The sequence below is a fragment of the Oncorhynchus nerka genome, linkage group LG9b (genome assembly GCF_034236695.1).
Source record: "Oncorhynchus nerka isolate Pitt River linkage group LG9b, Oner_Uvic_2.0, whole genome shotgun sequence".
NCBI lineage: Eukaryota > Metazoa > Chordata > Actinopteri > Salmoniformes > Salmonidae > Oncorhynchus > Oncorhynchus nerka.
The window spans coordinates 5,541,159-5,555,733 of record NC_088424.1 but is presented as its reverse complement, the minus strand read 5'-3'; the positions used below and the strand labels follow the sequence as shown (position 1 = coordinate 5,555,733).

The 14,575-nt window shown below is 40.5% G+C and overlaps 12 non-coding genes across 12 annotated transcripts; all 12 read left to right on the top strand.

Annotated features, from left to right (window-relative positions):
- Positions 1–942: 942 nt before the first annotated feature.
- trnav-cac (transfer RNA valine (anticodon CAC)) lies at positions 943–1,015 on the top strand. The gene has a single exon. It is a non-coding gene; the product is annotated as a tRNA-Val (tRNA).
- A 1,135-nt stretch (positions 1,016–2,150) lies between these two features.
- trnav-cac (transfer RNA valine (anticodon CAC)) lies at positions 2,151–2,223 on the top strand. Its single transcript has one exon. It is a non-coding gene; the product is annotated as a tRNA-Val (tRNA).
- Positions 2,224–3,360: 1,137 nt separating this feature from the next.
- Positions 3,361–3,432, top strand: trnav-cac (transfer RNA valine (anticodon CAC)). The gene has a single exon. It is a non-coding gene; the product is annotated as a tRNA-Val (tRNA).
- Positions 3,433–4,568: 1,136 nt separating this feature from the next.
- On the top strand, positions 4,569–4,641 carry trnav-cac (transfer RNA valine (anticodon CAC)). The gene has a single exon. It is a non-coding gene; the product is annotated as a tRNA-Val (tRNA).
- Positions 4,642–5,778: 1,137 nt separating this feature from the next.
- trnav-cac (transfer RNA valine (anticodon CAC)) lies at positions 5,779–5,850 on the top strand. The gene has a single exon. It is a non-coding gene; the product is annotated as a tRNA-Val (tRNA).
- A 1,136-nt stretch (positions 5,851–6,986) lies between these two features.
- Positions 6,987–7,059, top strand: trnav-cac (transfer RNA valine (anticodon CAC)). Its single transcript has one exon. It is a non-coding gene; the product is annotated as a tRNA-Val (tRNA).
- Positions 7,060–8,193: 1,134 nt separating this feature from the next.
- trnav-cac (transfer RNA valine (anticodon CAC)) lies at positions 8,194–8,265 on the top strand. Its single transcript has one exon. It is a non-coding gene; the product is annotated as a tRNA-Val (tRNA).
- Positions 8,266–9,404: 1,139 nt separating this feature from the next.
- On the top strand, positions 9,405–9,477 carry trnav-cac (transfer RNA valine (anticodon CAC)). Its single transcript has one exon. It is a non-coding gene; the product is annotated as a tRNA-Val (tRNA).
- Positions 9,478–10,613: 1,136 nt separating this feature from the next.
- trnav-cac (transfer RNA valine (anticodon CAC)) lies at positions 10,614–10,686 on the top strand. The gene has a single exon. It is a non-coding gene; the product is annotated as a tRNA-Val (tRNA).
- Positions 10,687–11,822: 1,136 nt separating this feature from the next.
- trnav-aac (transfer RNA valine (anticodon AAC)) lies at positions 11,823–11,895 on the top strand. Its single transcript has one exon. It is a non-coding gene; the product is annotated as a tRNA-Val (tRNA).
- Positions 11,896–13,032: 1,137 nt separating this feature from the next.
- On the top strand, positions 13,033–13,104 carry trnav-cac (transfer RNA valine (anticodon CAC)). Its single transcript has one exon. It is a non-coding gene; the product is annotated as a tRNA-Val (tRNA).
- Positions 13,105–14,240: 1,136 nt separating this feature from the next.
- Positions 14,241–14,313, top strand: trnav-cac (transfer RNA valine (anticodon CAC)). Its single transcript has one exon. It is a non-coding gene; the product is annotated as a tRNA-Val (tRNA).
- The last annotated feature ends 262 nt before the right edge of the window (positions 14,314–14,575 follow it).

Genomic DNA, 14,575 nt, shown 5'->3' with positions numbered 1-14,575 from the left:
ATGATTCAAATAGTTTACCACTCCAGGGTAAGCCGACAAGAAACACAGCCCTTATTTTAAGTGTTTTTAAAATCCCCTGTGGGGAACATGAAGGTGGAAAAATGATTGGAACCATTTTCCTGTTTGACCGCTAGTTTTTAATGGGTATTATGGCTCTTTCTGTGGTACTCACTTTGGGATATTATGTGAGGTAGACTTGTGGGCATTCCTAATATTTTCCACGACTTCCTCTTTTTGTATTGTAGTTTCAGTAGTGTAGTGGTTATCACGTTCGCCTCACACGCGAAAGGTCATATTCAATATTTCCCAATGCCCAGAGGCTAGCATTTGGTTTGAAACAGTTGTGGTTTATCTAAACCTTGCTGTCTACCTCTCCGACCTGTGGATCAATGTTGCCGTTTTTGGGGACCTCCACCGTGCGATCTGTATGAATGTGAACAGACTGACAGCTTCTCTGAGCCAGGCAAATTCATTTATCAGTGTCATTGTAATGGATATATCCAAAGAAATGGCTATATAATCCAAGGTAAAACAAACAAAAATGTAGATCGTTTTCTGTCATTTCAGCTGCTTGATGTGATTGTGTGATGATTTAGTTGGCTGGCTAGCAAAGGAAAAGAAGCTAGCCTGCATAGGTACAGTGCATTCGGAAAGTTTTCAGGCCCCTTACTTTTTCCACATTTTGTTACGTTACAGACTTATACTAAAATGGATGAAATAAAATAAAATCTATCTACACACAATACCCCATAATGACAAAGCGATAACATATAGTTTTTATTAATAAAACAAATATTTTAAAAATACCTCATAATTCCCGGCTTCTCAAGCCTTATTGCTTAATTAATGGACTAAGTAATTTCTGATTTTCAATAGGTTCTGAGAGCGATAAATGCCCCACCCAGCCAAAGTCAGCCACACCCTTAGTATTCCACTCATTAGGTTTCCGTAGTGTAGGGGTTATCACGTTCGCCTCACACGCGAAAGGTCCCCGGTTCGAAACCGGGCGGAAACACATTTTAACAAATTGGACAGTAAGCCTATTCACTTAGGGCTCGGTCCCAATTTCGAATTCATGCTTTTCCTTCGCACTTCTCAGTATTTGGTATTCAGACTTACCTTTTTTAGTCGCGTAACGCACTCTGCATGTGTGGCTAGCTTGGGCGCTCTGAATACATTCCTGCTACGTGTGGTCTGAGGTCCATAATGATTCAAATAGTTTACCACTCCAGGGTAAGCCGACAAGAAACACAGCCCTTATTTTAAGTGTTTTTAAAATCCCCTGTGGGGAACATGAAGGGTGGAAAAATGATTGGAACCATTTTCCTGTTGACCGCTAGTTTTTAATGGGTATTATGGCTCTTTCTGTGGTACTCACTTTGGGATATTATGTGAGGTAGACTTGTGGGCATTCCTAATATTTTCCACGACTTCCTCTTTTTGTATTGTAGTTTCAGTAGTGTAGTGGTTATCACGTTCGCCTCACACGCGAAAGGTCATATTCAATATTTCCCAATGCCCAGAGGCTAGCATTTGGTTTGAAACAGTTGTGGTTTATCTAAACCTTGCTGTCTACCTCTCCGACCTGTGGATCAATGTTGCCGTTTTTGGGGGACCTCCACCGTGCGATCTGTATGAATGTGAACAGACTGACAGCTTCTCTGAGCCAGGCAAATTCATTTATCAGTGTCATTGTAATGGATATATCCAAAGAAATGGCAATATAATCCAAGGTAAAACAAACAAAAATGTAGATCGTTTTCTGTCATTTCAGCTGCTTGATGTGATTGTGTGATAGATTTAGTTGGCTGGCTAGCAAAGGAAAAGAAGCTAGCCTGCATAGGTACAGTGCATTCGGAAAGTTTTCAGGCCCCTTACTTTTTCCACATTTTGTTACGTTACAGACTTATACTAAAATGGATGAAATAAAATAAAATCTATCTACACACAATACCCCATAATGACAAAGCGATAACATATAGTTTTTATTAATAAAACAAATATTTTAAAAATACCTCATAATTCCCGGCTTCTCAAGCCTTATTGCTTAATTAATGGACTAAGTAATTTCTGATTTTCAATAGGTTCTGAGAGCGATAAATGCCCCACCCAGCCAAAGTCAGCCACACCCTTAGTATTCCACTCATTAGGTTTCCGTAGTGTAGTGGTTATCACGTTCGCCTCACACGCGAAAGGTCCCCGGTTCGAAACCGGGCGGAAACACATTTTAACAAATTGGACAGTAAGCCTATTCACTTAGGGCTCGGTCCCAATTTCGAATTCATGCTTTTCCTTCGCACTTCTCAGTATTTGGTATTCAGACTTACCTTTTTTAGTCGCGTAATGCACTCTGCATGTGTGGCTAGCTTGGGCGCTCTGAATACATTCCTGCTACGTGTGGTCTGAGGTCCATAATGATTCAAATAGTTTACCACTCCAGGGTAAGCCGACAAGAAACACAGCCCTTATTTTAAGTGTTTTTAAAATCCCCTGTGGGGAACATGAAGGGTGGAAAAATGATTGGAACCATTTTCCTGTTTGACCGCTAGTTTTTAATGGGTATTATGGCTCTTTCTGTGGTACTCACTTTGGGATATTATGTGAGGTAGACTTGTGGGCATTCCTAATATTTTCCACGACTTCCTCTTTTTGTATTGTAGTTTCAGTAGTGTAGTGGTTATCACGTTCGCCTCTCACACGCGAAAGGTCATATTCAATATTTCCCAATGCCCAGAGGCTAGCATTTGGTTTGAAACAGTTGTGGTTTATCTAAACCTTGCTGTCTACCTCTCCGACCTGTGGATCAATGTTGCCGTTTTTGGGGACCTCCACCGTGCGATCTGTATGAATGTGAACAGACTGACAGCTTCTCTGAGCCAGGCAAATTCATTTATCAGTGTCATTGTAATGGATATATCCAAAGAAATGGCAATATAATCCAAGGTAAAACAAACAAAAATGTAGATCGTTTTCTGTCATTTCAGCTGCTTGATGTGATTGTGTGATAGATTTAGTTGGCTGGCTAGCAAAGGAAAAGAAGCTAGCCTGCATAGGTACAGTGCATTCGGAAAGTTTTCAGGCCCCTTACTTTTTCCACATTTTGTTACGTTACAGACTTATACTAAAATGGATGAAATAAAATAAAATCTATCTACACACAATACCCCATAATGACAAAGCGATAACATATAGTTTTTATTAATAAAACAAATATTTTAAAAATACCTCATAATTCCCGGCTTCTCAAGCCTTATTGCTTAATTAATGGACTAAGTAATTTCTGATTTTCAATAGGTTCTGAGAGCGATAAATGCCCCACCCAGCCAAAGTCAGCCACACCCTTAGTATTCCACTCATTAGGTTTCCGTAGTGTAGTGGTTATCACGTTCGCCTCACACGCGAAAGGTCCCCGGTTCGAACCGGGCGGAAACACATTTTAACAAATTGGACAGTAAGCCTATTCACTTAGGGCTCGGTCCCAATTTCGAATTCATGCTTTTCCTTCGCACTTCTCAGTATTTGGTATTCAGACTTACCTTTTTAGTCGCGTAATGCACTCTGCATGTGTGGCTAGCTTGGGCGCTCTGAATACATTCCTGCTACGTGTGGTCTGAGGTCCATAATGATTCAAATAGTTTACCACTCCAGGGTAAGCCGACAAGAAACACAGCCCTTATTTTAAGTGTTTTTAAAATCCCCTGTGGGGAACATGAAGGGTGGAAAAATGATTGGAACCATTTTCCTGTTTGACCGCTAGTTTTTAATGGGTATTATGGCTCTTTCTGTGGTACTCACTTTGGGATATTATGTGAGGTAGACTTGTGGGCATTCCTAATATTTTCCACGACTTCCTCTTTTTGTATTGTAGTTTCAGTAGTGTAGTGGTTATCACGTTCGCTCTCACACGCGAAAGGTCATATTCAATATTTCCCAATGCCCAGAGGCTAGCATTTGGTTTGAAACAGTTGTGGTTTATCTAAACCTTGCTGTCTACCTCTCCGACCTGTGGATCAATGTTGCCGTTTTTGGGGGACCTCCACCGTGCGATCTGTATGAATGTGAACAGACTGACAGCTTCTCTGAGCCAGGCAAATTCATTTATCAGTGTCATTGTAATGGATATATCCAAAGAAATGGCAATATAATCCAAGGTAAAACAAACAAAAATGTAGATCGTTTTCTGTCATTTCAGCTGCTTGATGTGATTGTGTGATAGATTTAGTTGGCTGGCTAGCAAAGGAAAAGAAGCTAGCCTGCATAGGTACAGTGCATTCGGAAAGTTTTCAGGCCCCTTACTTTTTCCACATTTTGTTACGTTACAGACTTATACTAAAATGGATGAAATAAAATAAAATCTATCTACACACAATACCCCATAATGACAAAGCGATAACATATAGTTTTTATTAATAAAACAAATATTTTAAAAATACCTCATAATTCCCGGCTTCTCAAGCCTTATTGCTTAATTAATGGACTAAGTAATTTCTGATTTTCAATAGGTTCTGAGAGCGATAAATGCCCCACCCAGCCAAAGTCAGCCACACCCTTAGTATTCCACTCATTAGGTTTCCGTAGTGTAGTGGTTATCACGTTCGCCTCACACGCGAAAGGTCCCCGGTTCGAAACCGGGCGGAAACACATTTTAACAAATTGGACAGTAAGCCTATTCACTTAGGGCTCGGTCCCAATTTCGAATTCATGCTTTTCCTTCGCACTTCTCAGTATTTGGTATTCAGACTTACCTTTTTTAGTAGCGTAACGCACTCTGCATGTGTGGCTAGCTTGGGCGCTCTGAATACATTCCTGCTACGTGTGGTCTGAGGTCCATAATGATTCAAATAGTTTACCACTCCAGGGTAAGCCGACAAGAAACACAGCCCTTATTTTAAGTGTTTTTAAAATCCCCTGTGGGGAACATGAAGGGTGGAAAAATGATTGGAACCATTTTCCTGTTTGACCGCTAGTTTTTAATGGGTATTATGGCTCTTTCTGTGGTACTCACTTTGGGATATTATGTGAGGTAGACTTGTGGGCATTCCTAATATTTTCCACGACTTCCTCTTTTTGTATTGTAGTTTCAGTAGTGTAGTGGTTATCACGTTCGCCTCACACGCGAAAGGTCATATTCAATATTTCCCAATGCCCAGAGGCTAGCATTTGGTTTGAAACAGTTGTGGTTTATCTAAACCTTGCTGTCTACCTCTCCGACCTGTGGATCAATGTTGCCCTTTTTTGGGGGACCTCCACCGTGCGATCTGTATGAATGTGAACAGACTGACAGCTTCTCTGAGCCAGGCAAATTCATTTATCAGTGTTATTGTAATGGATATATCCAAAGCAATGGCAATATAATCCAAGGTAAGACAAACAAAAATGTAGATCGTTTTCTGTCATTTCAGCTGCTTGATGTGATTGTGTGGTAGATTTAGTTGGCTGGCTAGCAAAGGAAAAGAAGCTAGCCTGCATAGGTACAGTGCATTCGGAAAGTTTTCAGGCCCCTTACTTTTTCCACATTTTGTTACGTTACAGACTTATACTAAAATGGATGAAATAAAATAAAATCTATCTACACACAATACCCCATAATGACAAAGCGATAACATATCGTTTTTATTAATAAAACAAATATTCTAAAAATACCTCATAATTCCCGGCTTCTCAAGCCTTATTGCTTAATTAATGGACTAAGTAATTTCTGATTTTCAATAGGTTCTGAGAGCGATAAATGCCCCACCCAGCCAAAGTCAGCCACACCCTTAGTATTCCACTCATTAGGTTTCCGTAGTGTAGTGGTTATCACGTTCGCCTCACACGCGAAAGGTCCCCGGTTCGAACCGGGCGGAAACACATTTTAACAAATTGGACAGTAAGCCTATTCACTTAGGGCTCGGTCCCAATTTCGAATTCATGCTTTTCCTTCGCACTTCTCAGTATTTGGTATTCAGACTTACCTTTTTTAGTCGCGTAATGCACTCTGCATGTGTGGCTAGCTTGGGCGCTCTGAATACATTCCTGCTACGTGTGGTCTGAGGTCCATAATGATTCAAATAGTTTACCACTCCAGGGTAAGCCGACAAGAAACACAGCCCTTATTTTAAGTGTTTTTAAAATCCCCTGTGGGGAACATGAAGGGTGGAAAAATGATTGGAACCATTTTCCTGTTTGACCGCTAGTTTTTAATGGGTATTATGGCTCTTTCTGTGGTACTCACTTTGGGATATTATGTGAGGTAGACTTGTGGGCATTCCTAATATTTTCCACGACTTCCTCTTTTTGTATTGTAGTTTCAGTAGTGTAGTGGTTATCACGTTCGCCTCACACGCGAAAGGTCATATTCAATATTTCCCAATGCCCAGAGGCTAGCATTTGGTTTGAAACAGTTGTGGTTTATCTAAACCTTGCTGTCTACCTCTCCGACCTGTGGATCAATGTTGCCGTTTTTGGGGGACCTCCACCGTGCGATCTGTATGAATGTGAACAGACTGACAGCTTCTCTGAGCCAGGCAAATTCATTTATCAGTGTCATTGTAATGGATATATCCAAAGAAATGGCAATATAATCCAAGGTAAAACAAACAAAAATGTAGATCGTTTTCTGTCATTTCAGCTGCTTGATGTGATTGTGTGATAGATTTAGTTGGCTGGCTAGCAAAGGAAAAGAAGCTAGCCTGCATAGGTACAGTGCATTCGGAAAGTTTTCAGGCCCCTTACTTTTTCCACATTTTGTTACGTTACAGACTTATACTAAAATGGATGAAATAAAATAAAATCTATCTACACACAATACCCCATAATGACAAAGCGATAACATATAGTTTTTATTAATAAAACAAATATTTTAAAAATACCTCATAATTCCCGGCTTCTCAAGCCTTATTGCTTAATTAATGGACTAAGTAATTTCTGATTTTCAATAGGTTCTGAGAGCGATAAATGCCCCACCCAGCCAAAGTCAGCCACACCCTTAGTATTCCACTCATTAGGTTTCCGTAGTGTAGTGGTTATCACGTTCGCCTCACACGCGAAAGGTCCCCGGTTCGAAACCGGGCGGAAACACATTTTAACAAATTGGACAGTAAGCCTATTCACTTAGGGCTCGGTCCCAATTTCGAATTCATGCTTTTCCTTCGCACTTCTCAGTATTTGGTATTCAGACTTACCTTTTTAGTCGCGTAATGCACTCTGCATGTGTGGCTAGCTTGGGCGCTCTGAATACATTCCTGCTACGTGTGGTCTGAGGTCCATAATGATTCAAATAGTTTACCACTCCAGGGTAAGCCGACAAGAAACACAGCCCTTATTTTAAGTGTTTTTAAAATCCCCTGTGGGGAACATGAAGGGTGGAAAAATGATTGGAACCATTTTCCTGTTTGACCGCTAGTTTTTAATGGGTATTATGGCTCTTTCTGTGGTACTCACTTTGGGATATTATGTGAGGTAGACTTGTGGGCATTCCTAATATTTTCCACGACTTCCTCTTTTTGTATTGTAGTTTCAGTAGTGTAGTGGTTATCACGTTCGCCTCACACGCGAAAGGTCATATTCAATATTTCCCAATGCCCAGAGGCTAGCATTTGGTTTGAAACAGTTGTGGTTTATCTAAACCTTGCTGTCTACCTCTCCGACCTGTGGATCAATGTTGCCGTTTTTGGGGGACCTCCACCGTGCGATCTGTATGAATGTGAACAGACTGACAGCTTCTCTGAGCCAGGCAAATTCATTTATCAGTGTCATTGTAATGGATATATCCAAAGAAATGGCAATATAATCCAAGGTAAAACAAACAAAAATGTAGATCATTTTCTGTCATTTCAGCTGCTTGATGTGATTGTGTGATAGATTTAGTTGGCTGGCTAGCAAAGGAAAAGAAGCTAGCCTGCATAGGTACAGTGCATTCGGAAAGTTTTCAGGCCCCTTACTTTTTCCACATTTTGTTACGTTACAGACTTATACTAAAATGGATGAAATAAAATAAAATCTATCTACACACAATACCCCATAATGACAAAGCGATAACATATAGTTTTTATTAATAAAACAAATATTTTAAAAATACCTCATAATTCCCGGCTTCTCAAGCCTTATTGCTTAATTAATGGACTAAGTATTTCTGATTTTCAATAGGTTCTGAGAGCGATAAATGCCCCACCCAGCCAAAGTCAGCCACACCCTTAGTATTCCACTCATTAGGTTTCCGTAGTGTAGTGGTTATCACGTTCGCCTCACACGCGAAAGGTCCCCGGTTCGAACCGGGCGGAAACACATTTTTAACAAATTGGACAGTAAGCCTATTCACTTAGGGCTCGGTCCCAATTTCGGAATTCATGCTTTTCCTTCGCACTTCTCAGTATTTGGTATTCAGACTTACCTTTTTTAGTCGCGTAACGCACTCTGCATGTGTGGCTAGCTTGGGCGCTCTGAATACATTCCTGCTACGTGTGGTCTGAGGTCCATAATGATTCAAATAGTTTACCACTCCAGGGTAAGCCGACAAGAAACACAGCCCTTATTTTAAGTGTTTTTAAAATCCCCTGTGGGGAACATGAAGGGTGGAAAAATGATTGGAACCATTTTCCTGTTTGACCGCTAGTTTTTAATGGGTATTATGGCTCTTTCTGTGGTACTCACTTTGGGATATTATGTGAGGTAGACTTGTGGGCATTCCTAATATTTTCCACGACTTCCTCTTTTTGTATTGTAGTTTCAGTAGTGTAGTGGTTATCACGTTCGCCTCACACGCGAAAGGTCATATTCAATATTTCCCAATGCCCAGAGGCTAGCATTTGGTTTGAAACAGTTGTGGTTTATCTAAACCTTGCTGTCTACCTCTCCGACCTGTGGATCAATGTTGCCGTTTTTGGGGGACCTCCACCGTGCGATCTGTATGAATGTGAACAGACTGACAGCTTCTCTGAGCCAGGCAAATTCATTTATCAGTGTCATTGTAATGGATATATCCAAAGAAATGGCAATATAATCCAAGGTAAAACAAACAAAAATGTAGATCGTTTTCTGTCATTTCAGCTGCTTGATGTGATTGTGTGAATAGATTTAGTTGGCTGGCTAGCAAAGGAAAAGAAGCTAGCCTGCATAGGTACAGTGCATTCGGAAAGTTTTCAGGCCCCTTACTTTTTCCACATTTTGTTACGTTACAGACTTATACTAAAATGGATGAAATAAAATAAAATCTATCTACACACAATACCCCATAATGACAAAGCGATAACATATAGTTTTTATTAATAAAACAAATATTTTAAAAATACCTCATAATTCCCGGCTTCTCAAGCCTTATTGCTTAATTAATGGACTAAGTAATTTCTGATTTTCAATAGGTTCTGAGAGCGATAAATGCCCCACCCAGCCAAAGTCAGCCACACCCTTAGTATTCCACTCATTAGGTTTCCGTAGTGTAGTGGTTATCACGTTCGCCTCACACGCGAAAGGTCCCCGGTTCGAGACCGGGCGGAAACACATTTTAACAAATTGGACAGTAAGCCTATTCACTTAGGGCTCGGTTCCAATTTCGGAATTCATGCTTTTCCTTCGCACTTCTCAGTATTTGGTATTCAGACTTACCTTTTTTGTCGCGTAACGCACTCTGCATGTGTGGCTAGCTTGGGCGCTCTGAATACATTCCTGCTACGTGTGGTCTGAGGTCCATAATGATTCAAATAGTTTACCACTCCAGGGTAAGCCGACAAGAAACACAGCCCTTATTTTAAGTGTTTTTAAAATCCCCTGTGGGGAACATGAAGGGTGGAAAAATGATTGGAACCATTTTCCTGTTTGACCGCTAGTTTTTAATGGGTATTATGGCTCTTTCTGTGGTACTCACTTTGGGATATTATGTGAGGTAGACTTGTGGGCATTCCTAATATTTTCCACGACTTCCTCTTTTTGTATTGTAGTTTCAGTAGTGTAGTGGTTATCACGTTCGCCTCACACGCGAAAGGTCATATTCAATATTTCCCAATGCCCAGAGGCTAGCATTTGGTTTGAAACAGTTGTGGTTTATCTAAACCTTGCTGTCTACCTCTCCGACCTGTGGATCAATGTTGCCGTTTTTGGGGGACCTCCACCGTGCGATCTGTATGAATGTGAACAGACTGACAGCTTCTCTGAGCCAGGCAAATTCATTTATCAGTGTCATTGTAATGGATATATCCAAAGAAATGGCAATATAATCCAAGGTAAAACAAACAAAAATGTAGATCGTTTTCTGTCATTTCAGCTGCTTGATGTGATTGTGTGATAGATTTAGTTGGCTGGCTAGCAAAGGAAAAGAAGCTAGCCTGCATAGGTACAGTGCATTCGGAAAGTTTTCAGGCCCCTTACTTTTTCCACATTTTGTTACGTTACAGACTTATACTAAAATGGATGAAATAAAATAAAATCTATCTACACACAATACCCCATAATGACAAAGCGATAACATATAGTTTTTATTAATAAAACAAATATTTTAAAAATACCTCATAATTCCCGGCTTCTCAAGCCTTATTGCTTAATTAATGGACTAAGTAATTTCTGATTTTCAATAGGTTCTGAGAGCGATAAATGCCCCACCCAGCCAAAGTCAGCCACACCCTTAGTATTCCACTCATTAGGTTTCCGTAGTGTAGTGGTTATCACGTTCGCCTCACACGCGAAAGGTCCCCGGTTCGAAACCGGGCGGAAACACATTTTTAACAAATTGGACAGTAAGCCTATTCACTTAGGGCTCGGTCCCAATTTCGAATTCATGCTTTTCCTTCGCACTTCTCAGTATTTGGTATTCAGACTTACCTTTTTTAGTCGCGTAATGCACTCTGCATGTGTGGCTAGCTTGGGCGCTCTGAATACATTCCTGCTACGTGTGGTCTGAGGTCCATAATGATTCAAATAGTTTACCACTCCAGGGTAAGCCGACAAGAAACACAGCCCTTATTTTAAGTGTTTTTAAAATCCCCTGTGGGGAACATGAAGGGTGGAAAAATGATTGGAACCATTTTCCTGTTTGACCGCTAGTTTTTAATGGGTATTATGGCTCTTTCTGTGGTACTCACTTTGGGATATTATGTGAGGTAGACTTGTGGGCATTCCTAATATTTTCCACGACTTCCTCTTTTTGTATTGTAGTTTCAGTAGTGTAGTGGTTATCACGTTCGCTCACACGCGAAAGGTCATATTCAATATTTCCCAATGCCCAGAGGCTAGCATTTGGTTTGAAACAGTTGTGGTTTATCTAAACCTTGCTGTCTACCTCTCCGACCTGTGGATCAATGTTGCCGTTTTTGGGGGACCTCCACCGTGCGATCTGTATGAATGTGAACAGACTGACAGCTTCTCTGAGCCAGGCAAATTCCTTTATCAGGGTCATTGTAATGGATATATCCAAAGAAATGGCAATATAATCCAAGGTAAAACAAACAAAAATTTAGATCGTTTTCTGTCATTTCATCTGCTTGATGTGATTGTGTGATAGATTTAGTTGGTTGGCTAGCAAAGGAAAAGAAGCTAGCCTGCATAGGTACAGTGCATTCGGAAAGTTTTCAGGCCCCTTACTTTTTCCACATTTTGTTACGTTACAGACTTATACTAAAATGGATGAAATAAAATAAAATCTATCTACACACAATACCCCATAATGACAAAGCGATAACATATAGTTTTTATTAATAAAACAAATATTTTAAAAATACCTCATAATTCCCGACTTCTCAAGCCTTATTGCTTAATTAATGGACTAAGGAATTTCTGATTTTCAATAGGTTCTGAGAGCGATAAATGCCCCACCCAGCCAAAGTCAGCCACACCCTTAGTATTCCACTCATCAGGTTTCCGTAGTGTAGTGGTTATCACGTTCGCCTAACACGCGAAAGGTCCCCGGTTCGAGACCGGGCGGAAACACATTTTAACAAATTGGACAGTAAGCCTATTCACTTAGGGCTCGGTCCCAATTTCGGAATTCATGCTTTTCCTTCGCACTTCTCAGTATTTGGTATTCAGACTTACCTTTTTTAGTAGCGTAACGCACTCTGCATGTGTGGCTAGCTTGGGCGCTCTGAATACATTCCTGCTACGTGTGGTCTGAGGTCCATAATGATTCAAATAGTTTACCACTCCAGGGTAAGCCGACAAGAAACACAGCCCTTATTTTAAGTGTTTTTAAAATCCCCTGTGGGGAACATGAAGGGTGGAAAAATGATTGGAACCATTTTCCTGTTTGACCGCTAGTTTTTAATGGGTATTATGGCTCTTTCTGTGGTACTCACTTTGGGATATTATGTGAGGTAGACTTGTGGGCATTCCTAATATTTTCCACGACTTCCTCTTTTTGTATTGTAGTTTCAGTAGTGTAGTGGTTATCACGTTCGCCTCACACGCGAAAGGTCATATTCAATATTTCCCAATGCCCAGAGGCTAGCATTTGGTTTGAAACAGTTGTGGTTTATCTAAACCTTGCTGTCTACCTCTCCGACCTGTGGATCAATGTTGCCGTTTTTGGGGGACCTCCACCGTGCGATCTGTATGAATGTGAACAGACTGACAGCTTCTCTGAGCCAGGCAAATTCATTTATCAGTGTCATTGTAATGGATATATCCAAAGAAATGGCAATATAATCCAAGGTAAAACAAACAAAAATGTAGATCGTTTTCTGTCATTTCAGCTGCTTGATGTGATTGTGTGATAGATTTAGTTGGCTGGCTAGCAAAGGAAAAGAAGCTAGCCTGCATAGGTACAGTGCATTCGGAAAGTTTTCAGGCCCCTTACTTTTTCCACATTTTGTTACGTTACAGACTTATACTAAAATGGATGAAATAAAATAAAATCTATCTACACACAATACCCCATAATGACAAAGCGATAACATATAGTTTTTATTAATAAAACAAATATTTTAAAAATACCTCATAATTCCCGGCTTCTCAAGCCTTATTGCTTAATTAATGGACTAAGTAATTTCTGATTTTCAATAGGTTCTGAGAGCGATAAATGCCCCACCCAGCCAAAGTCAGCCACACCCTTAGTATTCCACTCATTAGGTTTCCGTAGTGTAGTGGTTATCACGTTCGCCTCACACGCGAAAGGTCCCCGGTTCGAACCGGGCGGAAACACATTTTAACAAATTGGACAGTAAGCCTATTCACTTAGGGCTCGGTCCCAATTTCGAATTCATGCTTTTCCTTCGCACTTCTCAGTATTTGGTATTCAGACTTACCTTTTTTAGTCGCGTAACGCACTCTGCATGTGTGGCTAGCTTGGGCGCTCTGAATACATTCCTGCTACGTGTGGTCTGAGGTCCATAATGATTCAAATAGTTTACCACTCCAGGGTAAGCCGACAAGAAACACAGCCCTTATTTTAAGTGTTTTTAAAATCCCCTGTGGGGAACATGAAGGGTGGAAAAATGATTGGAACCATTTTCCTGTTTGACCGCTAGTTTTTAATGGGTATTATGGCTCTTTCTGTGGTACTCACTTTGGGATATTATGTGAGGTAGACTTGTGGGCATTCCTAATATTTTCCACGACTTCCTCTTTTTGTATTGTAGTTTCAGTAGTGTAGTGGTTATCACGTTCGCCTCACACGCGAAAGGTCATATTCAATATTTCCCAATGCCCAGAGGCTAGCATTTGGTTTGAAACAGTTGTGGTTTATCTAAACCTTGCTGTCTACCTCTCCGACCTGTGGATCAATGTTGCCGTTTTTGGGGGACCTCCACCGTGCGATCTGTATGAATGTGAACAGACTGACAGCTTCTCTGAGCCAGGCAAATTCATTTATCAGTGTCATTGTAATGGATATATCCAAAGAAATGGCAATATAATCCAAGGTAAAACAAACAAAAATGTAGATCGTTTTCTGTCATTTCAGCTGCTTGATGTGATTGTGTGATAGATTTAGTTGGCTGGCTAGCAAAGGAAAAGAAGCTAGCCTGCATAGGTACAGTGCATTCGGAAAGTTTTCAGGCCCCTTACTTTTTCCACATTTTGTTACGTTACAGACTTATACTAAAATGGATGAAATAAAATAAAATCTATCTACACACAATACCCCATAATGACAAAGCGATAACATATAGTTTTTATTAATAAAACAAATATTTTAAAAATACCTCATAATTCCCGGCTTCTCAAGCCTTATTGCTTAATTAATGGACTAAGTAATTTCTGATTTTCAATAGGTTCTGAGAGCGATAAATGCCCCACCCAGCCAAAGTCAGCCACACCCTTAGTATTCCACTCATTAGGTTTCCGTAGTGTAGTGGTTATCACGTTCGCCTCACACGCGAAAGGTCCCCGGTTCGAAACCGGGCGGAAACACATTTTAACAAATTGGACAGTAAGCCTATTCACTTAGGGCTCGGTCCCAATTTCGAATTCATGCTTTTCCTTCGCACTTCTCAGTATTTGGTATTCAGACTTACCTTTTTTAGTCGCGTAACGCACTCTGCATGTGTGGCTAGCTTGGGCGCTCTGAATACATTCCTGCTACGTGTGGTCTGAGGTCCATAATGATTCAAATAGTTTACCACTCCAGGGTAAGCCGACAAGAAACACAGCCCTTATTTTAAGTGTTTTTAAA